Genomic DNA, 27,353 nt, shown 5'->3' on the forward strand with positions numbered 1-27,353 from the left:
TTTTTCTATAAGTGATCTTTATCTATATGTTATTTCTTGTCTCTATTTACAATTATGGTGAAAATATCTAACTACTTTTAACATGCACTTCCTTTTTATGTTACGTCACACGTACTCACTTGAATTATCATGTGACTCTATGCACCTCCTCACCTGCAGATAAAAAAAAACCCTAGTGCAATGACGTACACTGAGGCCGGATGAAGCGCAAGCACGCGAAATAGCCAGTTATTGCCTCTGAGCGCACAAAGCGACGCCGTCTCTCTGATCCCGTGGTGGTCTCCACGTAGGAACGTCTTATGCCGAACCCGGTGGTGAATGCGGATATGTCTTTTTTTTCTTCCGACTTATGATTTCAAAATATAAAACTGCAAACATTTTATGAACTGACTTTGGGTTACAAAAGTCTTCATAGTCACAGAAGTCAAATATACACTGAAATGTCAGAAACATGCACTGTACAAGAAAAATGATGTATTATTGTAGCACCACATCAAAACATAACATTTAATCAATATCAAGATAAAAATAGACCTCAATAGTGAAAGTCATAAGACTCTAGTAAGTTAAGACAAAAAACACGAAAGGATAAGACTATAATAGAACAATAAAGTTAGATATCCAAATACAGATGTAGAAAATGAAGCTCCACTACAAAAGTACCACATATAAGAATATACTTTTAACCTCTTCAGGACATAGGGCGTATGGATACGCCCTGCATTCCGAGTCCTTAAGGATCGAGGGCGTATCCATACGCCCGTGGGAATTCCGGTCCCCACCGCTAGCCGGTTGGGGACCGGAGCCGGATGCCTGCTGAAATCGTTCAGCAGGCATCGCGGCATATTGCCCAGGGGGATCATTATGCCCCCCCATGTCGGCGATGGCCGCAGATCGCTGGACAATTCAGTCCAGCTATCTGCGGCAATTCTGGGTCAATCGGGTCTCCAGTGACCCGGTGACCCGGAATTACTGGCTGATCGGGGCCGTCTCTGACTGCCCCAAACAGCCATAGCCAGCAGGGGTGAGGTGGCACTGGTGCCATCTCACGATCGCCCTGATTCGTCGGCCGATTTACCGGCCGACCAATCAGGGCACCTGCTGCGGGTGTCACTCCCGCAACCCGCTCCGCCCCTCTTCCGGAGGACGTGAGCGGGTGCGGGAAGAAGACCCCGGGAGCTGGGTACCCCGATCCCCGAAGTCAATGTTGAGATCGGGGCCCCAGGAGCGGCGGCGAGGGACTGACCTGTGTCCCGGAGCAGCAGTAGGAGGTGAGTGACAGCCTCCTGCTGTTGCTTAGCAACAGCTCCCAGCATGCAAAAAGGGCATGCTGGGAGCTGTAGTTATGAAACAGCAGGAGGCAGACAACCACAACTCCCAGCATTCCCTTATGGGCATGCTGGGACTTATAGTTTTGCAACAGCTGGAGGCACATTTTTTCTATGGTTTTCTAAGTTTACCTTCAGCTGTTGTATAACTACAACTCCCAGCTTGCACAAACAGCTAAAGTGCATGCTGGGAGTTGTAGTGGTGCATCTGCATGTTGCATAACTACAACTCCCAGCATGCCCGTTGGCTGTCGGTGACTGCTGAGAGTTGTAGTTTTGCAACAGCTGAAGGCACAATGGTTGTGAAACTCAGAGTTTTTTTTTACCTAACTCAGTGTTTCACGACCGGTGTGCCTCCAGCTGTTGCAAACTACAACTCTCAGCAGTCACCTTACACCATGCACCGTACATGCTGGGAGTTGTAGTTTTGCAACAGCTGGAGGCACACTGGTTGTGAAACACTGAGTTAGGTCACAAACTCAGTGATACATAACCAGTGTGCCTACAGCTGTTGCAAAACTAAAACTCTCAGCATGTACAGTCTGTCAGCGCATGCTGGGAGTTGTAGTTTTGCAACAGCTGGATGTCCCCCCCCCCCCCCCCCCCCCCCAATGTGAACGTACAGGGTACACTCACATGGGCGGAGGTTTACAGTAAGTATCCGGCTGCAAGTTTGAGCTTGAAATTTTCTGCCGCAGCTCAAACTGCCAGCGAGAAACTACTGTGAACCCCCGCCCGTGTGACTGTACCCTAAAAACACTACACTAATACAAAATAAATAAAAAGTAAAAAACACTACATATACACATACCCCTACACAGCCCCCCTCCCCTCCCCAATAAAAATGAAAAACGTCTGGTACGCCACTGTTTCCAAAACGGAGCCTCCAGCTGTTGCAAAACAACAACTCCCAGTATTGTTGGACAGCCGTTGACTGTCCAGGCATGCTGGGAGTTTTGCAACAGCTGGAGGCACCCTGTTTGGGAATCACTGGCGTAGAATTCCCCTATGTCCACCCCTATGCAAGTCCCTAATTTAGGCCTCAAATGCGCATGGCGCTCTCACTTTGGAGCCCTGTTGTATTTCAAGGCAACAGTTTAGGGTCACATATGGGGTATCGCCGTACTCGGGAGAAATTGTGTTACAAATTTTGGGGGCTATTTTCTGCTTTTACCCTTTTTAAAAATGTTAAATTTTTGGGAAAACAAGCATTTTAGGTAAAAATATATATATATTTTTTACATATGCAAAAGTCATGAAACACCTGTGGGGTATAAAGGTTCACTTAACCCCTTGTTACGTTCCCCGAGGGTCTAGTTTCCAAAATGGTATGCCATGTTAGGTTTTTTTTGCTGTCCTTGCACCATAGGGGCTTCCTAAATGCGGCATGCCCCCATAGCAAAATTTGCTTCCAAATGTGACTACTCAGACCTGTAGTGCGCCAGCAGAGCACTTTTCACCCCCATATGGGGTGTTTTCTAAATCGGGAGAAATTGGGCTTCAAATTTTGAGGGGTATTTTTACCCTTTGTAAAAATGTAAAATTTTTGGGAAAACAAGCATCATTTTAGGTAAAAATTATTTTTTTTTTTTACATTTGCAAAAGTCATGAAACACCTCACTTTATCCCATGTTACATTCCCCGAGGGGTTTAGTTTCCAAGATGGTATGCCATGTGTTTTGTTTTGCTGTTCTGGCACCATAGGGGCTTCCTAAATGCAACATGCCCCCCAAAAACCATTTCAGAAAAACATACTCTCCAAAATCCCCTTGTCGCTCCTTCATTTCTGAGCCCTCTACTGCGCCCTCCGAACACTTTACATAGACATATGACATATGTGCTTACTCGAGAGAAATTGGGCTGTAAAAATTTTCTCCTTTTACCACTTGCAAAAATTCAAAAATTGGGTCTACATGAACATGTGAGTGTAAAAAATGAAGATTTTGAATTTTCTCCTTCACTTTGCTGCTATTCTTGTGAAACACCTAAAGGGTTAAAACACTTACTGAATGTCATTTTGAATACTTTGGGGGGTGTAGTTTTTATAATGGGGTCATTTATGGGGTATTTCTAATATGAAGACCCTTCAAATCCACTTCAAAACTGAACTGGTCCCTGAAAAATATCGAGTTTGAAAATTTTGTGAAAAATTGGAAAATTGCTGCTGAACTTTGAAGCCCTCTGGTGTCTTCCAAAAGTAAAAACTTGTCAATTTTATGATGCAAACATAAAGTAGACATATTGTATATGTGAATCAAAACATTTTTTATTCGTAATATACATTTTCCTTACAAGCAGAAAGCTTCAAAGTTAGAAAAATGCAACATTTTCAAATTTTTCATCAAATTTACGGATTTTTCACCAAGAAAGGATGCAAGTTACCACAAAAATTTACTACTATGTTAAAGTAGAATATGTTACGAAAAAACAATCTCGGAATCAGAATGATAACTAAAAGCATTCCAGAGTTATTAATGTTTAAAGTGACAGTGGTCAGATGTGCAAAAAACGCTCTGGTCCTTAAGGCCAAAATGGGCTTGGTCCTGAAGGGGTTGAATCAGTATCAAGAAAGGGCTAATATTATCAAGCTCACATGAACATATCAAAAAATTGTGTCAATAGGCATGACAAAACACAAAAGGTCCCTACATGTTTCACCCAGGCTGTGCCGAGATCTTCATGGGACAGACTGAGGACAAATTGAAAATCAATCATAAACAAATAAGATGATGGCCTAAACAGATAAACAAAACCATTAACGAGGCCATAGTAGAACAGTGTCCAGGCTCATAAAAAGCCACTTAGTACACCCTGTGCCCATGATGTCTGGAGAGGAGGTACCTGCCATGCCTCTTGGCATAATTTTGTATATGGTCAGGTGGCCTTTAGACTATTAGCCCTTTCTTGATACTGGGTGATTCACTTTTTCACTCCTACCACCTTGTCTGAGTTACAAGTAAATGTAATCTACCGTATTTATCGGGGTATACCACGCACCGGCATATAACACGCACCCTCATTTTACCAAGAATATTTGGGTAGAAAAAGTTTTTTACCCAAATATCCTTGGTAAATGAGGGTGCGTGTGTGTGCATGCGTATACCCCGATACACTGTTTCTGACCCCGCAGAAGCCCCCAGGAAAGGCAGGGGTAGAGAGGCCGTCGCTGCCCGCTTCTCTCCCCCTGCCTTTCCTGGGGTCTAGAGCCCTGCTGCCACTGCTTCTCTCCCGCTGGCTATCTGCGCCGCTGCCCGTTCTTTCCCCCTGACTATCGGTGCCGGCGCCCCGTTGCCGGCGCCGATAGCCAGGGGGAGAGAAGCGGGGCCAGCAATGGGGCAGCGGCGCCGATAGCCAGGGGGAGAGAAGGGGCAGCGGCATCCATTGCCGGCGCCGCTGCCCCGTTGCCTCCCCCATCCCCGATTGTATAATTACCTGTTGCCGGGGTCAGGTCCGCGCTGCTTCAGGCCTCCGGTGTGCGTCCCCTGCTTCGTTGCTATGCACTGCGCAATGATGAGTGACGTCATTGCGTCTTGCTGCGCATAGCAACAACGGAGGGGACGCACACCGGAGGCCTGAAGCAGCACGGACCCGACCCCGGCAACAGGTAATTATACAACCAGGGATGGGGGAGGCCGCTGCCCCTTCTCTCCCCCTGGCTATCGGCGCCACTGCACCATGCCCCGGCACCGATAGTCAGGAGGAGAGAAGGGCCGGCAGCAGGGCTCTAGACCACAGGACAGGCAGGGGCAGAGAAGCCGGCAGCGACGGCAGGTCTCTGCACCTGCAAAGCCGCTGCAGTTCATTGATTTAAAGCGCCCGTTTTAAATCATTGAACTGCAGCGGCTTATCGGCGTATAACACGCAGGTAGACTTTAGGCTAAAAATGTTAGCCTAAAAAGTGCGTGTTATACGCCGATAAATACGGTAGTTTGCTAATATGTTTTGCCAATGAACTTAACTTAGAAATATATTATTTTTTATATTTATATAATTTGTAGTGGAGCTCCATTTTCTACACCTGTATTTGGATAACCAATATTTTTATCCTATATTAGTCTTATTATTGCCTGATTTACATATTTGATAAAAGATTCATACAGGTTTACGTATCCTTTCATGTCCTTTGTCTTATTTTACTTTGGTCTAATGACTATTAATGGACATTTTAATCTTCATATTGATTAAAAGTAATGTTATAATGCTGTGCTACAGGGATATGTCTAACCAAGATCTTCAAAAGAGTCAAGGCAGTACACACCTTGTTTATTGGTTGTACCTGTATTGGTTAACGCCCCAAGTGTATGTAGCATGTCATAACTGAATCAAAAATATATATCTAAAGAAAAAAATGGGCATGAACTTAGTCAGCTAGTAAATACTTTTGGGACATTTTTCAAGGCTTTCTGGCTTTTGACTCAGACTGGAAAACGATACAGTCCATGAATTTCAGTCAGAGTCTAAAAGTCGGAGACACTCGGAATATGACCTGAATTTAGTCACTAGCTGACTAAGATCAGGTTTGTGCGGGCCATAGGAGTGAATAAAGGCCGTGCCTGTCCATGCACAGATACGATTGCAGCTTTGGAAATCATGTCTGAGCCATGGAGGCACAAATAGGGATCCTGTGTGTGTGAATACACCTTAAGGGGTATTTTAATGTGGCCAAAATATTTATTGCTGGGGCTTAAGAGAAGCGAATAAACAAAGCTATACTAACCTACCCCCAGTCCCCCTGCAGCCTCTGTTCGGCTTCTTCCTGTCCCTTGCTGTTAGTCTTTTCTTGTTCCTAAACAAGAGCTCAGACCAGGACCTGCCATCTAGGCCAGTGATTGGACGAGCCTACATGTCATGCTCCGAGCTCTTGTCTCTGAAGCAGGAGACAAACAGTGGGGACTGAAAGGAGCAGCAGTAGGCAATGATGGAATCGGGTGGGTATGTATAGAGTTTTTTTTTTTTTATTATTTGCTTCTCTACAGATCCAGCAATATATCATTTTTTTGGGGCCACACTGGAATGGTGTAGATTTCAGTCAGAAACTGTGTACCACCACAGTGTATATGCCTCACAGTAGTTGCATTGAATTGGAGTTATTAAGCAGAGGAGTGTCCGTAGACTAATATAGAAGTACAGCCCATTTCCTTAGCGAACAATGACGGGAGCTTCATACAGAATCCTATTTGTTTATTGTTCTCCTACATTATCCATGCCTACACTAGTACAACGGAGTTGTCATCTATCACAAAAAAACAACCTGTAATATAATATATAAATTATGTAAAAAATACACTCTGCTAGGGTTTTAAAATAACAACATAAACTATACTTATCTGTTTTATTCTTGCTGAATCCCGCACCCCGTGGCCTTCTCCCTTAGTATACTTCCCACCACAATGTGTCTCCTTACCCTAATAGGGATGTCCCTGAGGATGCCCAGGGGATGTCACTGCAGGAAAATAAAATAAAAACCAGTGGGGAGGATCAAAGCAGAGTTGCTGCATTTTATGGTTATAACAACCTAGCAGATAACCTATGTAAAGATTTTCTTGATATGGCTAGTCACATAATGAAAACAGAGCCCATTTCCTGCAGCGAAACTGAAAGCATAGCAAGCTGGGAAGAGAAACACCCAGCCAGACCAATCAAAACTTTTGACGTGTCTTGGCAACATATCAAAATTTTTACCAAATGACAGGGACACTTTTAATATCTATATTTCTATTGATATAATTCCCTTTTTCACTTTTTAGCCTATTTTACACACATTTATGTCCTTTATCAGACATATGACAACAGTTCTTCCACAAGTAGAATCCTTACACATCAGCTGCGGAATGGAGGTTGTTTAAACTGGACAACCCCTTAAAAAAAAACATAATTCCAGCTGTGTAAAGAAAGAAGCCTTCCCAAAGGAACAGTTTTCATTTTTTTCTCTGCTCTAAAGTGCAAACGTGAATGACCCTACAGACACATGACCTGGTTGGAGGTCAGATAAGTTACTTGCCAAAATTTCGCCTGTTTGGGTGTGTGTTGCTTTAGACTATATTTACATTACAGATTAAAATAAAAATCTGGGAGCTCCACATGGACCGAAAAGATCCAAAACTGAGGATACTGTATTACACACTACCCTATGTGCCTTATTTGAACTTAGAAGAAAACATATATGGAAACAGTCCTACTAGGTAATGGGGGCAATAGAGATAGAAGTAATAGTAGAAAATTGAGAGTGAGGATCAAATATATGACATAAAAATGTATTTCTTAATTATAAATAAAATCCTCTGCAGGGCCCTTGCATCGGATGCGACACATATAATACAGTGAACATAAAATAGAGAATTGATGGTTGAATACAAAGTTATAAAATTTATATTATAAACATAAAACATGAGATGATCCCCATATCAACGAGTACAATTTGTATATCCGTTTGGCTGTAACTTGTGAGATGGATAACGCTGTAGGTACAGTAGGTATATCTTATTCTATTTCACATATGGCCTAGATGGCATGGGGCCGATATAATATATAAAAATCACAGGTACAGTATGTAGTAAAAGCACTCATCAGCGCTGTAGATCCCTTTATCACAGGTACAGTGTATAGACAAAGCGCTCGGCAGCACTATAGGTCCCTTAATCCTATCCCACTTTATTTGGCTGGCCCTGATGGCACAAGTTACAAGTGGAATACTGTGTGGGTCTGGTACTATGTACCTCTTACACGTTTGTGATATAAACTAGTTCTCATTGTGCGGGATGTGCAGAGCAGGTATGCACGAGGAGCACGCACTCTGATCTTGATATAATCAGTATTTCCAAACGTGCTGTAGTTAATTAGTTCGGCTGGAGTTTGGGTACATCAGAATGTACTGCTGGTGATAGACGCGTTTTGGGAACCAGGTGCCCATTTTCAATTGCTAGAAAAAAGGCAACATGTAATGTATATTTACATTACAAAGAACAACCAACAGCAGTGAAAACCGCATGTTAAACTGTTATTGCCATATTAACATGCTGTACTGAATTTGGTTCCCCAATGACACAGTTCATGGAAAATCTTTCTATAAGAGTACGTTTACACTACAGAATATTCGCCCAGAGATATTCCAAGCCGATATTCCAAGTACAGCGGCCGTCAACAAAATCCATTGGTGCTAGGAGCACACAGTTTATTCTTTTGGCAGGTCTGGAGTCAAGAAATTCCATTTTGTTAGTGGGTCAACGGAAAATCCATTCACACTAATGTTGAATTCATGCAGCAGAATTTCCAAATGGAAATAAAACAGCAGCAGTGTTTGCAGTGCAGGAAGGGTGTGTTTATACATGAAAGATTTACACAGGACTAATCAGTTTCAGGCCACTTTATTATGGCCATATTTTGGTCAAAATTTTGCATCAGTATTTGGCCATGACATCAGGCCACACCCACTCAATGCAAGTCTAAGGGAGGGGCATGCCGGCTGCCACGCCCCCTCCCATAGACTTGCATTGAGAGGACATGGCCTGACATCACGTGGGGCTGTGGCCGACCCCTGCAGCACGCGCACAGCGTTCAGAACACTGGCCAGTGGAGTACCCCTTTAAGTTTGTAAGAACTAATAGTATAAAAAGGGCCTTTTTTTTGCGTTTTATGGGTCAGACAAATGACAACCAATCACAGCTCATCTTTACCAGAACAATTTAAGAAATGATTGGTTGCTTATGGAGACAAAAATTGATAATTCTGGGTCAATGTGGGTAGAGATATTAAATTGTTCCTAAAGACTAACTACATATGTGCTTAGAAAAATGCTGCTAAGAATTTAGCACTGTTGTCACATTGGGCAGGGATATAGTGCAGCCCTGAACTTGCCCACTCCCTGCCTACTTGCGTACCTGTCCTAAGTAGCGGGCCCACGACCACTTTGCCAGTCCCTTCCTATGATAAGTGATGGGCAGTCACAGGTCAAAAAATTAACTACAGAAACTGACTAAGGTTGGGAGTAGCTGGAGGCACACAAAACTATCAGGAAAAAACCTAAACACACACACACTGAACTCAAAGTCAGGAAGCCTGGTCAAACACTGGCTTGAGCGAAGTACCAAAACTTAAGAAAGGAAGAGAGGTTAAAGGGGTACTCCACCCCTAGACATCTTATCCCCTATGCTTGTCAGATCGCTTGGGTCCCGCCGCTGGGGACCCCCGGGATCTCGGCTGCAGGACCCACTTGTTGTGGCTTCCCGAAACGCTGGAGGCTTCAGCTCCCGACCACGGTGACGTGAGACCTTGACGTCATGACTCCACCCCCGTGTGACGTCACCCCCCCCGCCCCTCAATGCAAGTCTATGGGAGGGGGCGTGACAGCCGTCACGCCCCCTCCCATAGGCTTGTATTGAGGGGGCGGAGCATGAGATCACACGGGGGCGTAACCGTGACATCACAATGCTCCGGCCCCGTGATCGACAGTAATCAGATTCGGAGCGAGCACTCTCCGGGTACTGATTTTAATGGGGGGCGTCGTGCAAGATCATGGGGGTCCCCAGCGGCGGGACCCCCGCGATCAGGCATCTTATCCCCTATCCTTTGGATAGGGGATATGATGTTTAAGCGCCGGAGTACCCCTTTAACCCCTTAAGGACTCAGGGTTTTTCCGTTTTTGCACTTTCGTTTTTTCCTCCTTACCTTTTAAAAATCATAACCCTTTAAATTTTCCACCAAAAAATCCATATTATGGCTTATTTTTTGCGTCGCCAATTCTACTTTGCAGTGACAGTCATTTTACCCAAAAATGCACGGCGAAACGGAAAAAAAAATCATTGTGCGACAAAATCGAAAAAATACCGCCATTTTGTAACTTTTGGGGGCTTCCGTTTCTACGCAGTGCATATTTCGGTAAAAATTACATCTTATAATTATTCTGTAGGTCCATACGGTTAAAATGATACCCTACTTATATAGGTTTGATTTTGTCGCACTTCTGGAAAAAATCATAACTACATGCAGGAAAATTTATACGTTTAAAAATGTAATCTTCTGACCCCTATAACTTTTTTATTTTTCCATGTACGGGGCGGTATGAGGACTCATTTTTTGCGCCGTGATCTGAAGTTTTTATCGGTATGATTTTTGTTTTGATCGGACTTTTTGATCACTTTTTATTCATTTTTTTATGTTATAAAAAGTGACCAAAATACGCTTTTTTGGACTTTGGAATTTTTTTGCGCGTACGCCATTAACCGTACGGCTTAATTAATTATATATTTTTATAGTTCGGACATTTACGCACGCGGCGATACCCCATATATTTATTTTTTATTTTTTTTACACTGTTTTATTTTTTTTTATGGGAAAAGGGGGGTGATTCAAACTTTTATTAGGGAAGGGGTTAAATGACCTTTATTAACACTTTTTTTAAACTTTTTTTTGCAGTGTTATAGGTCCCATAGGGACCTATAACACTGCACACACTGATCTCCTATGCTGATCACTGGCGTGTATTAACACGCCTGTGATCAGCATTATCGGCGCTTGACTGCTCCTGCCTGGATCTCAGGCACGGAGCAGTCATTCGTCGATCGGACACCGGGGAGGCAGGTAAGGGCCCTCCCGGTGTCCGGTCAGCTGTTCGGGACGCCGCGATTTCACCGCGGCTGTGTCAAACAGCCCGACTGAGCAGCCGGGTCACTTTCAGTTTCACTTTAGAAGCGGCGGTCAGCTGTGACCGCCGCTTCTAAAGGGTTAATACCGCACATCGCCGCGATCGGCGATGTGTGGTATTAGCCGCGGGTCCCAGCCGTTGATTAGCGCCGGGACCGACGCGATATGATGTGGGATCGCGGCGCGATCCCGCTTCATATCACGGGAGCCGGCGCGGGACGTAAATATAAGTCCTGCGTCGTTAAGGGGTTAAGAACCGTGCCAAATAAGAAACCAGAATTCAGAATACAGACACTAAAAAATGCTAGTTACTAGAAGCAAGTTTTTTCACAGGTGAAGCATGAATGGGAAAGGCTTCCTTATATATACTTGTGCAGCTAGCAGGAGGAATCTAATAGGCTGCAAACTGAACCACACCCAGAAGAACAAAGGCATAGTCCCAGCAACCAAGATAAACAAAACTCTCAGGGCAGACACTCATTGGTGTCCTCACAATCATCCTCCAAATCATTATAGCTTTTTTCTGACTCCAAACTCTTATTGCCCATGACGCCCAACACACTGACCCAGCCAGAGGCTGCTGCAAAACTGTCTTTAAGACACTCTTAGGTATGAAATCAGTTTGTACAGTATATGCCCCCCAGAAGAACTTTGCAGGCGTAGTTCTCTGAGAGGCATGACATACCTGTGCGCCGAAATGGCCTCCACAATTACTACTTGGATGCGGACACTTGACACAGGACCTGATGAAATGTGTGTCCTCTCCACAGTAGAAACAAAGGCTGCAGAGTTGGCAAAATCTTCTGCGCTCCTCCGGGGTACGAATGGACCCTATCTGCATGGGTTCCTCCTCAGGCATAGGTTGGTGATTGGAGACAGGAAAGGAGTCAAGCAGAAGAGAAGTAGAGGAAGATGAACACTACCGTTTGCGTTCACGCAATACATCTATCCAAAACGCACAGCTAACATCATTGCTTGGTTAAGGGTGTCAGGAGAGGCATAAGTTACCGACATGTCCTTTAAGGTGTCAGATAACCCCAGTCTAAACTGACAAATCAAAGCTGGGGTGTTCCATTTGGAGACCACACACCACGTTCGAAATTCTGCACAATAATCTTCGACAGTTCTCCGTCCCTTCTTTAATGTACGCAGTTGAGACTCAGCATAGGCAGCTCGGTCAGATTCGGCATAAAAAGTCCCAAACCTGCAAGCAAAGAATCCACTGAGGATAACTCAGGGGCATCCGGATCAAGGGAGAACACCCACACTTGGGAACCCCCTTGCAGAACGGACATAATTCCTACTCTCAGTGCCAGAAGAGTAATGTCTCAAACGAAAGTACAACTTACAACTTTCATAGAAGGTTTTGAATGTTTTCCGGTTACCAAAAAAACTATCCGGGAGACTAACTTGTGGCTCCTCAGGAGCTGAAACAGGAACAAATGGCACCTGAATACGGGCAGACTCCAGCTCCTGGATTCTGTCTAGCAAGCCCTGGATTAGCTGCTCCTAGTCTTGCAGCCTCTGAGTTAAGGTCTGGACTAAACTTGATTGAGACTGAGAAGACTCATACTGCTGAAGTCTTAGCTAAATCCTGAACCAGCGGAATGAAAACCCTGCATTTGCTCCACCAGAAAAGACATACACTGCTCAAAAAATAAATGGAACACTTAAACAACACAATGTAACTCCAAGTCAATCACACTTCTGTGAAATCGCACTGTCCACTCAGGAAGCAACACTGATTGACAATCAATTTCACATGCTGTTGTGCAAATGGAACAGAGAAAAAGGTGGAAATTATAGGCAATTAGCAAGACACCCCCAATAAAAGAATGATTGTGCAGGTGGTGACCATAGACTACTTCTCAGTTCCTTTGCTTTCTGGCTGATGTTTTGGTAACTTTTTAATGCTGTCGGTGCATTCACTCTAGTGGTAGCATGAGATGGAATCTACAACCCACACAAGTGGCTCAGGTAGTGCAGCTCATCCAAGATGGCACATCAATGCGAGCTGTGGCAAGAAGGTTTGCTGTGTCTGTCAGCGTAGTGTCCAGAGCATGGAGGTGCTACCAGTAGACAGGCCAGTACATCAGGAGACATGGAGAAGGTCGTAGGAGGGCAACAAGCCAGCAGCAGGACCGCTACCTCCGCCTTTGTGTAAGGAGGAGCACTGCCAGAGCCCTGCAAAATGACCTCCAGCAGGCCACAAATGTGCATTTGTCCACTCAAACAGTCACAAACAGACTCCATGAGGGTGGTATCAGGGCCCGATGTCCACAGGTTGGGGTTGTGCTTACAGCCCAACACCGTGCAGGACGTTTGGAATTTGCCAGAGAACACCAAGATTAGCAAATTCGCCACTGGCACCCTGTGCTCTTCACAGATGAAAGCAGGTTCACAGATGTGACAGTCTGGAGATGCTGTGGAGAACATTCTGCTGCGTGCAACATCCTCCAGCATGACAGTTTGGCGGTGGGTCAGTAATGGTGTCGGGTGGCATTTCTTTGGTCGCACAGCCCTCCATGTGCTTGCCAGAGGTAGCCTGACTGCCATTAGGTACCGAGATGAGATCCTCAGACCCCTGGTGTGGTTGGCCCTGGGTTTCTCCTAATGCAAGACAATGCTAGACCTCATGGGGCTGGAGTGTGTCAGCAGTTTCTGCAAGAGGAAAGCATTGATGCTATGGACTGGCCCGCCCATTCCCCAGACCTGAATCCGATTGAGCACATCTGGAACATCATGTCTCGCTCCATCCACCAACGCCATGTTGCACCACAGACTGCCCAGTAGTTGGTGGATGCTTTAGTCCAGGTCTGGGAGGTCATCCCTCAGGAGACCATCCGCCACCTCATTAGGAGCATGCCCAGGCGTTGTAGGAAGGCCATACAGGCACATGGAGGCCACACACACTACTGAGACTTATTTTGACTTGTTTTAAGGACATTACATCAAAGTTGTATCAGCCTGTAGTGTGGTTTTCCACTTTGATTTTGAGTGTGACTCCATATTTAGACCTCCATGGGTTGATACATTTGATTTTACATGGATAACTTTTGTGGGATTTTGTTGTCAGCACATTCAATTTTGAAAAGACGAAAGTATTTCATATGATTAGTTCATTCATTCAGATTTAGGATGTGTTATCTTAGTGTTCCCTTTATTTTTTTGAGCAGTGTAGTTTCCATGATATAGGAGAAATTCAAATGCAGGTAATTGGGCAAGGATAAAGTGCAGCCCTGAACTTGCCCACTCCCTCTGTCCCTGCCTACTTGCGTACCTGCCCTAAGCAGCGGGTCCACAACCACGGTGCCGGTCTCTTCCTATGATAAATGATTTAGAATAATAGATGCAAAATACCCTTTGGAGAAGGCGCTGCTGGTGTCTGGTGTAGATGAGAATGATCAGGCCAGAGAAGGATGTTTGAACCAAAGCTGGAATTGAATTGAAAATAAAGCAGTAACAAACAAGATAACGTGTTTCAGGGGACAGCACCCTCTTCTTCAAATCAGTGATACAGCAATGTAGGACATACAGGGTTTATATGTTCTTGAATTTGGCTCCCAAATTAATAGGGAGGCGCCAAAGAGAAATACAGTACGTGGCAAAATACAATAAAGGAAACTAAAAATAAGCATACATATGGATAAAACAATATATAATCTTGAATTGATAGCTCAGTGTGGGGAGAAAAAAGAAATTTGCAGGAATAAGTAAAAGCAGTAAACATCTGTATCTGTGCGGGCACCGGGGTGCTCCGTTGAGTGTCCGGAGTGCAGGGCGGAAGTGGCACCCACCAAGGACACATTGCTAGGGCAGTAGCGGGCGCGCCACACAGTGAGGACGCATCATCATGGAGATGCGTCTAGCGCTGCATAAATGCATCTAAAGTGCCACTGGTAATAGGAGAGAAACGCGGAGCGGTGCGCTCAGTTAGAGCTGTAAGGTGTCGTGCACACTTGTAGGCTGCTTGATATAAAATTAATAGAGCGGCAATAAAGGTGGCAATATAGCGCAGTATGGATGGGGGTGAATGGAAAAAAATGAGATGTGGATCCATACTGCCCTACATTGCTCCCTTTATTCCCGCTCTATTAATTTTATTATCCAGCAGCCTACAAGTGCGCACGACACCTGACAGCTCTGACTGAGCGCACCGCTCCGCTCTGTGGGGGAGATTTATCAAAACCTGTGGAAAGAAAAAGTTGCCCAGTTGCCCATAGCAGCCAATCAGATTGCTTTTTTTCATTTTGCAGAGGCCCTGTTAAAAATGAAAGAAGTGATCTGATTGGTTGCTATGGGCAACTGGGACACTTTTCCTCTGAACAGGTTTTGATAAATCTCCCCATGTGTTGCTCCTATTACCAGCGGCGCTGTATGCAGTGCTAGACGCGTCTCCATGATGACACATCGTCACTACGTGACGCGCCCGCTACTGCCCCAGCGCCACGTCCTTGATGACTGCTACTTCTGCCCTGCGCTCCGGATACTTAACGGAGTTCCCCGTTAGATAGATATTTACTACTTTTCCTTTTTCCTGCAAATTTCTATTTTCTCCCCACACTGAGCTATCAGATCAAGATTATATATTGTTTTATCCATATGTATGCTTATTTTTTGTTTCCTTTATTGTATTTTGCCATGTACTGTATTTCTCTTTGGCCCCTTCCTATTGATTTGGGTGCCAAATTCAAGAACATATAAACCCTCTATGTCCTACATTGCTGTATCGCTGATCTGAAGAATGGGGCGCTGTCCCCTGAAACACGTTACCTTGTTTGTTACTGCTTTTTTTTTCAAGAAATCGGTGTAGCTTTGGTTTAAACATCCTTATCTGGCCTGATCATTCTCATCTACACCGGACACCAGCAGGACCTTCTCCAAAGGATATTTTTCATCTATTCTTCTAAATCTCCCATATCCGGACGGGCCAGTCCTCTCCTGCAACTTGGGCTCAGAAGCTGCCTCAGGGGTTTGTGTTTGTAACCCTGGTTGTGGATTGATATGTGAGTTTTCCACTTGCTCAAGGTGAACACTCACTTCCTACGGGCAATTTGTGCCCACCTGTGTGTTGTTTCGCTTTGCCTCCTTTTTCTTGCGGTATCACACTAGGCGCCTCTTTGCCAGTCTCCACCTTTTCCTTTCTACAGATATTATAAGTGATGGGCAGTCACAGGTCAAAACAATAAACTACAAAAACTGACAAAGGTCGGGAACAGCTGGAGGCACACAAAACTAACCTAAACACACACACACACACTGAACTCGAAGTCTGGAATCCAGGTCAAACACTGGATTGAGCGAAGTACCAAAACACAAGAGAGGTCAAGAGCCGAGTCAAATCAGAAACCAGAATACAGACACTATAAACACTAGTTACTAGAAGAAAGTTCTTTCACAGGCGAATCATGAATGGGAAAGGCTTCCTTATATATCCCTATGCAGCTAGCAGGAGGAATCTAATAGGCTGCAAACTGAACCACACCCAGAAGCACAGAGGAGTAGTCACAGCAACCAAGTTAACCAAACTCTCAGGACAGATTAACCCTACGGGTCAAACTTGTCATTACAGCTGTAGGATGTCTAAAATTTCATATGGAGCCATTGTTTCTAGGGGACAATAGCGGAATGTATGGATTTACCTGTTTTTTTATGGGTTAATTTTTTGCAGGAAAATAACACAATAGTAAAGAAAGAAAATAGCCGTCAGGCACTGCCAGTGCAACAAATTGAATCATTCTGTATGATTCAATTGTGTCAGCTGCCTCTTGTAGTAACATACTGCTGAAGTGGACCCAGAGAAAAGAAGAGAAGAATTATTAAAACCCAAAAATAAAAAAGCCGAAACACGGTTCACATTTTCCTTTGCAAATTCCCCCTTGAATAATACAATAAAAAAAATTATTTATGAGAACTGGTTCATGATTGAACAGGACAATGACCTGGGAGCACAAGCAAAGGAAAAACCTATAATCACCTTTAGGAAATCCCAAACCATCGGTGATATTATAAAAAAAGGGTTAAAAAAAACTCAGGAAAAAAATGAAAATTGGTTAAAAAGCAGCCTATCCAAGGGAAACTTTCCCTGTAAACACTGTTATTTTTGCGATTTAAATTTGGCTAAAAGAAATTTTATTTTGGGAGGCATTAATATTTTTCTTAATCATTTCATAACACGTCAATCTATGTACATTGTTTATTGCATAATTTGACGTTGCAATTTTTATTATATTGGCAAAACTAAGAGAAAGTTGTCCACTCGTATACGTGAGCACTTATACTCTTTAAAAACTAAAAAAGGTTCACCCCGATTTGTCTCACATATGAATGAATGTCATGAAGGCAAAACGGAGGGGTTAAAATTTGCAGGACTTGAACGCATAGACAATGCACCAGGAGTAGATAGTCATACCTTTCTATTGCGCCGAGAGGCTATTTGGATAATAAAATTTGATGCTGCTGGTCCCTTGGGACTAAATAAAAAGGTACGACTACTCAGCTTTTCTGTGAATCCGTTTCTAAAGTGTTGTATCCTTCCCATATTGTGGTTTTAACCTTTTACATGCTTTAATATTTTGTTTCACTTTATTGTCTCTATTCACACCTTGTTTGGTTTGCATATAAAAGAGGTACTCCCACAGGGAGTAGACGCACACACCTGGCCGGAAGAAGCGTCGGCTGACGCGAAACTAGCTGCCACCTGTGGTGTGCCCCTGCGTCTCTGTGAGCTCCCCGCTCCATGAATTTTTTTGTTCCTGTAACAACTGCATCATATTTCGTGGAATAAAAGATTATCTTACCTGGGACATCAAACGTGGTCAATGCGATTCATTCTTTGCCTTTCTGTTATCCTAATTTTTTGCAGGATTTGTCACAATGTAAAATTAGCAACACATTACACAAGAAATCAAGGAGTATTGAGATGCACAGATTTGTAGTAACTTTAATGCATTGGTAATGGATTTATCATTAGTGATTTGTCTCACAATTGGTCGTACAAGCCCTAAAATCTACAAAACCCAGACCTGGCAATAGACAGAATTTGCTAAAAGTCGCAAATTTTAACACAAACGGGTTACAATTTTGTATTAAAAGTCAAAGCAGAAGAATCCTACAAAGTGGTGTACTGAAGTGTTATTTAAAAAAAAATGTGTACTAGCCCCATATTTATCAAATGCCCTGCACCATTTAATACATTTGGCACATGTACACATTACCAACACACAAATTAAAGGTGTAGAAAATGATTCACTTACATCACCCTTAATAAATTCTCCCCAATATCTCTGTACTACAATCCTATATGGATACATCATGTTGCAGTATCTAGTTTGGAGCTGCAGGGATCCCTAGTGTCACTATTATGCAATATAGCACCCATACACTTAGTTTCGCCTGCATAGTACCCCTGTATGCCTCAGATTTTGTATAAAAGCTTTTGCTGTTATTTAAACCAACACCAATGTATTCTCCCATGTTTCTAGAGGAGAATATCTTTGCAAATTGCACTGTACAAATACATCAGAGTACACTATCTTTGGCACCTCACAATCTCAAGAACATGAGTTTTGGTGATTCACTCCAGGGTCACATCAATCACCATCCAGTTGCCACAGACTTTTATAATGGAGCCAGTCTGGTGCAACCCGATGGCGATCGCAGGAAGCGGGGGAGTAAATCACATAAGGCCGAGTTCACACTGCGTAATCTCCAGGTGGACGACTTCAGGCTGGAGATTCCGAGTGCGGGCATCGCTGACTGGGACCGCGTTTTGCCGTCCCCTTACACGGCAATGTCTGCTGAGCGGAGATCAGCCAGAACAAACGAGTTCAATGTTCTGTCACGAGGGGATTTGTCGGTTGGAAAGTCTTCTTGAAAACTCTGCAGTGTGCACTCTTCAGCAGAATCCCATTGCCAGAAATGGGACTCTGCTGCATCAGAATTTCCAAGCAGAATTTTAAATGGAATTCTGTTCAAAAATTCTGTAGTGTGAACCCGGCCTAAGCATGTGCTTCTTCCTGCTCATTCTCCTTTAGGCCATGTTCACGCAGCGGAATTTCCAAGCGATATCCGATGGAAAAATTGTGCTTGGAAATTCCCTTGCATTGTTTTCAATGGGATTCTGCTGCATGGTGCACATGGCAAAATTTTGATTCCAGCTTCTGCAAAAATAATGGACGTGAATTCTGTATGTGGAATCCGATTAGGAATTCATTGCTGTCTATGGAGTTAGCACATAGAAATGCATTAAGGGGTCGTGTCAGCCACTGCTCCGTGCATTGAGAGGTGACTGCTGCTTGCATTAGGAGAGCCGGGGTGCCGAATAGGAGATCGTGGGGGTCTCAGCGGTCGGACGCCCTGCAATCAGACACTTATTCACTATCCTGTGGATAGCAGATAAGTTGTTAAAGGGGTATTCCAGGATTTTTTTATTTGACTATTCTACAGGGGCTGTAAAGTTAGTGTAGTTCATAATATAGTGTCTGTACCTGTGTGTGATGGTTGGCCTTACATTCATATGTGATCTTTGCTCTAGATGTTTATTTTTAACAGCATACAAAATGACTCCTGTCTCAGGTATTCCCAGGACGCAGTGGAGCCGAGACACTACCTTACTAGTCATGTGATGGCAGGGAGCCTGTTCTGCTTCAATGGGTTGAGCGACCACAGAGAATTTGCAACAGCTGGATGCACCCTGGATAGAAAGCTCTTGTCTTTTGCATGGGATTCAGCTTGTTTGTGGTTCAATGGGTGGGGTGGCTGATGTGTGGGAGAAAAGTGGAATTATTGGATTTGTAGTAAAAGAGAAAACTCCAACAGGAAAAACCCAGTTCACAAAAAGAAATCCACAGTGTTATGGTAATCTCACAACATAGCCATTTAGCCCAAAGACAAGCGCAGATCCTTCATAAGCATGTCCATTACTGTCTGCCAGGTAAGTGCTAAAATCACCTTATGGTAGATCACCCCTTTAAGTACCTGTGTTCCCATTTAAGCATGTGCTTCTTGTATGTCTCAAGCATACATTCTGTTCCAATTTATTATGAAAATGATATTTTTCTCATTTACCTAAATAATTAATGTAAATAACAGTCAGCATAATTCTCATGTTATCAGCTATTAAGAGTACAATACAAATTTTATTGAACAAACTTCCTAATGAAAACAGTATTTTTTTTTTTAAACATAAACTTACAATGCACTGTTCCAAATTATTATGCACAGTGAAGGAGATTTATTAAAACCTGGGCAAAGCCCATAGCAACCAATCAGGTTGCTTCTTTCATTTTGCAGGGGCATTGTTAAAAATGAAAGTAGTGAGCTGATTGGTTGCTATGGGCAACTGGGCAAGTTTTCCCTCTGTACAGGTTTTGATAAATCTCCCCCAGTAAGTTTCAAAACACTTTGTAGGTTGTAAAGAACTCAAAATTTTCATTTGTCATGTTTGCAGCATATTTCCTGAAATCAAAAGCTATTTCAATCAAACTTTTAACAACATTTTAACTTTTTAAACATTTTAACAGGTCACGTTACATTTTAACATAGGACCCCTTATTTGATAGCAGCTTCACAAGTCTGGATGCAAGACTCTGGAGAACTCTACGCCTTGATGTCCGTGGGACTCCAGAGGTACCAGCAGCTTCAAATATCTGTTTGCTGCTATGTAATGGTATTTTAGCAGCTGCTCTCTTGATCCGATGCATGGATCTGGCTGAAATATTCCTCAATGGGCCTTTATCTGCACAAACCAGTCTGTGCTCTGAATCAGCCACAAATCTCCTAATAGTGCGATGATCACACTTACGTTTTCATGAAATATCTAATGTTTTCATACCTCGTCCAAGGCATTCACTCTTTTCGGCAGCAGAGAGATCTTTTCTTTCCCATATTGCTTAAAAATGGTGCTCTGCATAATAATGTGGAACACCCCCACCTTTAGTAGTTTTTCCCTAAATTGGGCTCACCTGGCAATCTAATTATCACAGGTGTCCGAGATTGTTTTCAGTGATCAAAAGAGCCCTGAGACACCATGCCATCCATGAGTTAAACTGAAAAACAAAATATTTCATCTATGTTAAATAGAATATGCATAATAATTTGGAACATGGTGTAAAGCTATCTGTGCTCTGCAAGACAGAGTGACGAAGCAAAGGGAAAAATGCTTGTTGCGTCATCACTACTTCTACTGCATGCATGTCCTAAAAATGAGTTTACAGTTGAAAATAGTGCTTAGCTAGAAGGATACGATTAACATGGGCAGAAATATAGTGTTCGTACCCTTAGGGTGCTTTCACACTGTGGAATCTTCGCTTGCTGAATTCCACGAGTGGAGATTCCGCCTGGCAGCCGCTGCCGAAGATACTTCAACGCTAGGGCCGCGGGGCACTGAGCCGTCACCATTGATGGCTATGCAGTGCTCGCGGAATCCGCGCAAAGAATGAACATGTTCTTTCTTTGCGCTGAACAATTTCAGCGGTGGAATTGTCCGCCGTGGAAATACCGCAGTGTGAACGGGTCTTGTGGAGACCCGTTCACACTAATGTTAAGTTCACACCGCAGAATTCCGCAGGAATTCCGTAGTGTAAACGCACCCTTTGCCTATGATCACACCATGGAATTTCCACGAAGAATTTCGCATTGGAATTCTGCACAGAGATTCCGCAGCAACAGAGTCAGATTGAATTCAATGGTATTCTGCTGCTCTGTGCACACAGAGGAATTTCTGTGCCAGATGTTTCTAGCATGGAGATTCCAAATTTTGTTTCCATGAGATGGCACATTCCTGTGCGGTCCTAGCCCCGGCATTTTGTGCCTGCGCCCGCAGTCTGTGACATTCCGCTGTGTGGACATAGCCTTACACCCAATTCCAGTTTTATCTTACAAATACTGCTGCAAAATACTGACCAAAACACTACCATATGAACTTGGCCAAAAACTGTACTTGTTAATTCAAATAATAAAAATAATTCAACCTAAACATATGGCTCTCACATGTAGCTAAAATTTACCTGTGTGAATAAACAGAATAATTTGCTCAGTTTGCATAAAATCCTACAACTTTGTAGCAAAAACTAAATATATCTAATAACAATATTATTGTCCATATATTTTGAATACAAGCATGCAGATTATTTTTTCACTTTTCATGTGAGGCCCCTTTCACACTATAAAGTTGCTGTGTTAAAAGACCCATTATAAACTTCCATTAGAAAAGCATTACAAACGGATGTTAAAGGGCCGTTACAAAATCCCATTAAAGTCGATGGGATTTTTTTGATTATCTGTTATGACCCATTATAGCCCATCATGAATAACGGATGTTATTTGTGACATAAGAAAAAAACGGCACATGCACTCATTTTTCTTTTGTCACAAGAAACAGGTAAATTAACGGCCGTTATATATATTTTTTTCCCCAACTGTAATTTTTATTAAGGTTTCACAATATTAAGTCAGAACAACATGCAATACATTGTAGCAGAAAGTGTGAATCAAAAAAAAAAAAAAAAAAAAAGCCAATAGGTAAACTAGGAATTCTGAAGAGAAAATCCAAGAAGCCCATCACTGGGCACCAATAGAGCAATGAAAGCAAATTACAACTAGACAATACAAACAAAAACAACAACAGGACAATACAAAAAGGACAAGAGAGAGGGGACAAAAAAAAAAAAAAAAAAAACAGGGGGGGGGGGAGTCCAGAAGAAAAGGGGGAAATAGCCGGAGGGGAGACTAAGGAGGCTGCCTATCAAGAAACCTGTCCCAAGGTTTCCAAAGAGGAAGAAATAGAGGAAAAGAGTTATTAAGAGAGAGGCAGTAAGGTATTCAAGAGAGCGGATTTCCCTCATCCTCGCTACCAGATCTGTCTCTGATGGGGGAAGGGAAAGTTTCCAGCATTTTGCAATCAGGGTTTTGGCCGCCAGGACCATATGCATAAACAGTTTAAATGGTCTCTTGGATAAGAGTTTGGTGGAGAGGAATAATAAGTAGACCCGGGGGTCCAAAGGGACCTGGGCTCCCAGGACCTCCAGTATCAGTCGTTTCACCATATCCCAAAACGGAACAATGACAGGGCAAGACCAGAATATATGGAAGACCGTACCCAGACCCACCCCACAATGCCAGCACTAAGGGGGGATGGCAGGGTTCAGTTTTTTAAACAGCACAGCAGTGTGATACCAGCCCATCAGCAACTTATATTGCGTTTCCTTGTATGTCGTGCAAATAGAGGCCTTAGAGGCCCTTTGCCAAATTATCTGCCATTGGGGTAGGGTAATCGTGGCATTCAAGTCCTCCTCCCATCGGGGGGCATTAAGAATAGAGTAGATATCAGATAGAAGCCCTTTCACCTGCGGTCCCGAACGGCATAACCGTTCAAAGGCTGAAGGCAAGGAAACCTCATAGGAGCCTAGATCGGACAACATGAAGTGCCTGAGTTGGAGATAATGGAGCCGCTCGGAGGAGGAAAGACCATAACGGGAGACTAAATCCTCAAAGGGCAGCAATGTTCGGAGCAGAGGTTGCACTAAATCAGCCCAGCAGAAGAGCCCCCTGCTTCCCCATTCCCTAACCATACAGGAGGAGAGGCCTGGGGGGAAAGCCGGGTGGTAGAGAAAAGAGCGCAAAGGGGGAGATACGAGAGAACAAGCAAAATTTCCTGGAGCAATAACTCCAGACGTATTTGGAGAACGAGATAGGGACAAGGTGGGGGCCAGAGGGGATTGCAGAAGGGAAGGTACCCCAGAGGAAGGTGTTGGGGTGGACCGGAGCTAGCCGTAGTTTCTCAAACTCCATCCAACGAATATAGGCATGATAGGTGGACCATGAGGCCAGATGGTGCAAATGGGCAGCCCAGTAATACATCGGGAGGCAATGCCTCTTGACATCCATAATGAAACTAAAGATGGCTGATTGGAACGGTCGCAACACAGAAAACGGAACACACACCAGCAGTGTTTCAAAAAAGTAGAGCAATTTAGGGAGTATGGTCATTTTTACCTCTGTTATGAACCCGAAAAAGGAGATATATTGGGACCGCCACTTTTCCAGGAGAGAACGGAGGTGTTGAAACAGAGGAGTGTAATTAGCAGAGTAGAGAGTGGAGTAGAGAGGTGAGGTGAACCCTAAGGTAAGTAATAGCAGCAGGAGACCAACGGAAAGTATAGGCAGCCCGCAGTTGGGCTGAGAAAGAGGACGGGAGATTGAGAGGCAACACTTCAGTTTTAGAGAGATTCATTTTGTAGCCAGAAACAGTAGCAAAAGAATGGAGGACCTTATAGAGATTAGGGAGAGAGGTCAGAGGTCTCAAGAGGGTGAGAAGGACATCGTCCGCAAAGAGGCAAATTTTATAGTCTCTATCATGGAGAGCAATACCAGTGATGTCCGCACTCCCCCGAATTATGGCGGCTAAGGATTCGATACATAAGGTAAAAATCAAGGGGGACAGCGGGCACCCCTGCCTGGTTCCATTGAAGAGAGGAAAAGGAGAAGAAGAGGTGTGAGGGAGTTTGAGAGAAACTGTAGGGGAGGAGTAGAGACCCCGCACTGCAGTGAGGAAATTGCCGGTGATCCCAAACTTATGTATGGTGGCAAAAAGGAAAGGCCAACCCAGCCTGTCAAAGGCCTTCTTGGCATCCAGACTAAGGACCACAGCCTGCTCAGACCTTTGATTAATCAGGTCCATCAGATCAACGACCCTCCTCGTGTTTTAATCAGCCCCCCCCCCCACGGCAGCAAGGGATAAAGCCCACCTGATCTTTCTGGATGAGGGAGGGGAGGAGGCAACCGAGACGGGCCGCCAGAATTTTAGAAAACAGCTTCAGGTCCGTATTGAGCAGGGCAGTGGGCCTATAACTGGCGCAATCATGGGGAGCCTTACCCGGCTTGGGAATAAGGGTAAGCAATGAGTGCAAAAAGGACTGCGGGATCCCCTCGCCCCCCAGAAAGGAATTGAACAGAGAGACTAGGTGGGGAAGAAGAGGAGCGGAGAAGGTCTTATAGTATAAGTAAGAGAAGCCATCTGGGCCAGGGGAGCGACCGGATGGCACGGACTTAAGAACTGCAGTAAGTTCCTCAAGCGGGATTGGGGGAATTCAAGGCAGCCCTGTCAGGCTCCGTGAGCGTGGGCAGGCAACACTCCGAGAGATAGGAGTTTAAGAGAGTATCACGTTCCCCAGGGTCAGAAGGCGTTTGGGAAGGAAGGGAGTAAAGCTTAGAGTAGTAGTCATGGAAGAGGCGAGAGATAGCATCAGGATGGTAATGAAGAGTGCCAGAGGGGTTTTTCAGGACTTAGGGCATCTGGGACGTGGCACGGTCTCGCAAACGTCTAGCCAAGATCGAGTGGGCCTTATTACCCTTCTCATAAAATCTCTGCTTAGCATAAAGAAGCTGCCGTTCCACCTTATGCAGGGCAAGCTCGCCCAATTGGGTACGAGCCACGACCAGACGCCTCAACACCGAGAGGGAAGGAGCAGAAAGCAGAGTCGCCTCAAGTGTATGGATTTGAGATTGCAACTCCCGGGTTCGGGCCAAGGCATCGCACTTCATACGAGATGCTAGGGCAATACAGTGCCCTCTAATAACTGACTTATGCGCTTCCCAGAGAACAGCCTGAGAGGAAACTGATCCCTGGTTGAGGGCAAAATACTCTACTATAGAGGCCTGGATAGAGTCCCAGGAGGGCAAAGATTTAACCCTTAAGGACTCAGGGTTTTTACACTTTCGTTTTTTCCTCCTTACCTTTTAAAAATCATAACCCTCTCAATTTTCCACCTAAAAATCTATATTATGGCTTATTTTTTGCGTCATCAATTCTACTTTCCAGTGACATTATTCATTTTACCAAAAAATTCACGGCGAAACGGGAAAAAAATCATTGTGCGACAAAATTTAAGAAAAAACGCCATTTTGTAACTTTTGGGGGCTTCCGTTTCTACGCAGTGCATATTTCGGTAAAAATGACACCTTATGATTATTCTGTAGGTCCATATGGTTAAAATGATACCCTACTTATATAGGTTTGATTTTGTAGTAGTTCTGGAAAAAATCATAACTACATACAGGAAAATTTATACGTTTAAAAATGTCATCTTCTGACCCCTATAACTTTTTTATTTTTCCACGTACAGGGCGGTATGAGGGCTCATTTTTTGTGCCGTGATCTGATCTGATTTTTATTTTGATCTGACTTTTTGATCACTTTTTATAAATTTTTTAATGGTATAAAAAGTGACCAAAATACGTTTTTTTGGACTTGGGAATTTTTTTGCACATACGCCATTGATCGTGCGGTCCCATAGGGACCTATAACACTGCACACACTGATCTCCTATGCTGATCTCCTATAATGATCACTGGCGTGTATTAACACTCCTGTGATCAGTGTTATCGGCGCTTGACTGCTCCTGCCTGGATCTCATGCACGGATCAGTCATTCGTCGATCGGACGCCGAGGAGGCAGATAAGGGCCCTCCCGGTGTCCTGTAAGCTGTTTGGGACGCTGCGATTTCACCGCAGCGGTCCTGAACAGCCCGACTGAATAGCCGGGATACTTTCACTTTCGCTTTAGAAGCGGAGGTCAAAGCTTCTAAAGGGTTAATACCGCACATTGCCGCGATCGGCGATGTGTGGTATTAGCCGCAGGTCCCAGCCGTTGATGAGCACCGGGACCGACGCGATGTGATGCGATGTGATTAAGGGGTTAAGAAGTTAATCGTTAAGATGCCAATGACAGCATTGGGGGGGAGGAGGAGGAAAGGAGAGAAAGACAGAAGGATCGGGCAGTGGTCAGACCAGGAAATAGAGTCGAGAGAGGCAGAAGAGAGCATGCGGACCATAGGAAGATTGCCATAAAAGTAGTCTATACGGGTATGCAATTTATGTGGGTGGGAGTAAAAAGTGAACGATTTGTCAGTGGGGTTGTTAATCCACCAGAGGTCATACAGGGAAGAGGAGCGAATCAGGCAACGGAACAAAGAAGTGAGCCGCAGTTGGGCAGGAGGGGTGGGCCTATCAAGGACCGAGTGGCGGTCCATTGAGGGAGAAAAAATAAGTATTTACTTAACCGAGCGAGGACCCGTTGCAAAAAGGGGATCTGAGATGTATTGGGCGCGTAAACATTGCATAGAAGCAAAGATTTACCAGCGAGGGAACCCTCCACTATCACGTATCGGCCCTGAGGGTCAGTATAGGAGGAGAAAACCTGGACTAGGCAGGACCGGGAAATCAGGATTGCTACCCCAGCCGACTTCCTACCAGAAGAGGCCGAAATGGCAAGCGGATATAGATGGTGTAGAAATTGGAAGGAGCCAGAGTGGTCAAAGTGTGTTTCCTGAAGGAAGACAATATCAGCCCTCTGCGATACCAACTCCCGCTGCAAGAGGCGCTGCT

The 27,353-nt window shown here is 44.1% G+C and overlaps 1 protein-coding gene across 3 annotated transcripts in view; it reads left to right on the forward strand.

The window, feature by feature from the left end:
- CDO1 (cysteine dioxygenase type 1) overlaps window positions 1-27,353 on the forward strand; it is a 104,046-nt gene that overhangs the window by 50,283 nt on the left and 26,410 nt on the right. Inside the window, exon 1 of one of the 3 annotated variants that reach the window (XM_056537423.1) lies at window positions 20,492-20,597. The exons of the other annotated variants lie outside the window; for them this stretch is intronic. The gene's annotated coding sequence lies outside the window, so the exon portion shown is untranslated. Of the gene's footprint in view, window positions 1-20,491; window positions 20,598-27,353 lie in introns of those variants that run through there. 3 annotated transcript variants of the gene reach the window in all.

Source organism: Hyla sarda, chromosome 1 (assembly GCF_029499605.1).
Source record: "Hyla sarda isolate aHylSar1 chromosome 1, aHylSar1.hap1, whole genome shotgun sequence".
In the NCBI taxonomy this organism is placed as follows: domain Eukaryota; kingdom Metazoa; phylum Chordata; class Amphibia; order Anura; family Hylidae; genus Hyla; species Hyla sarda.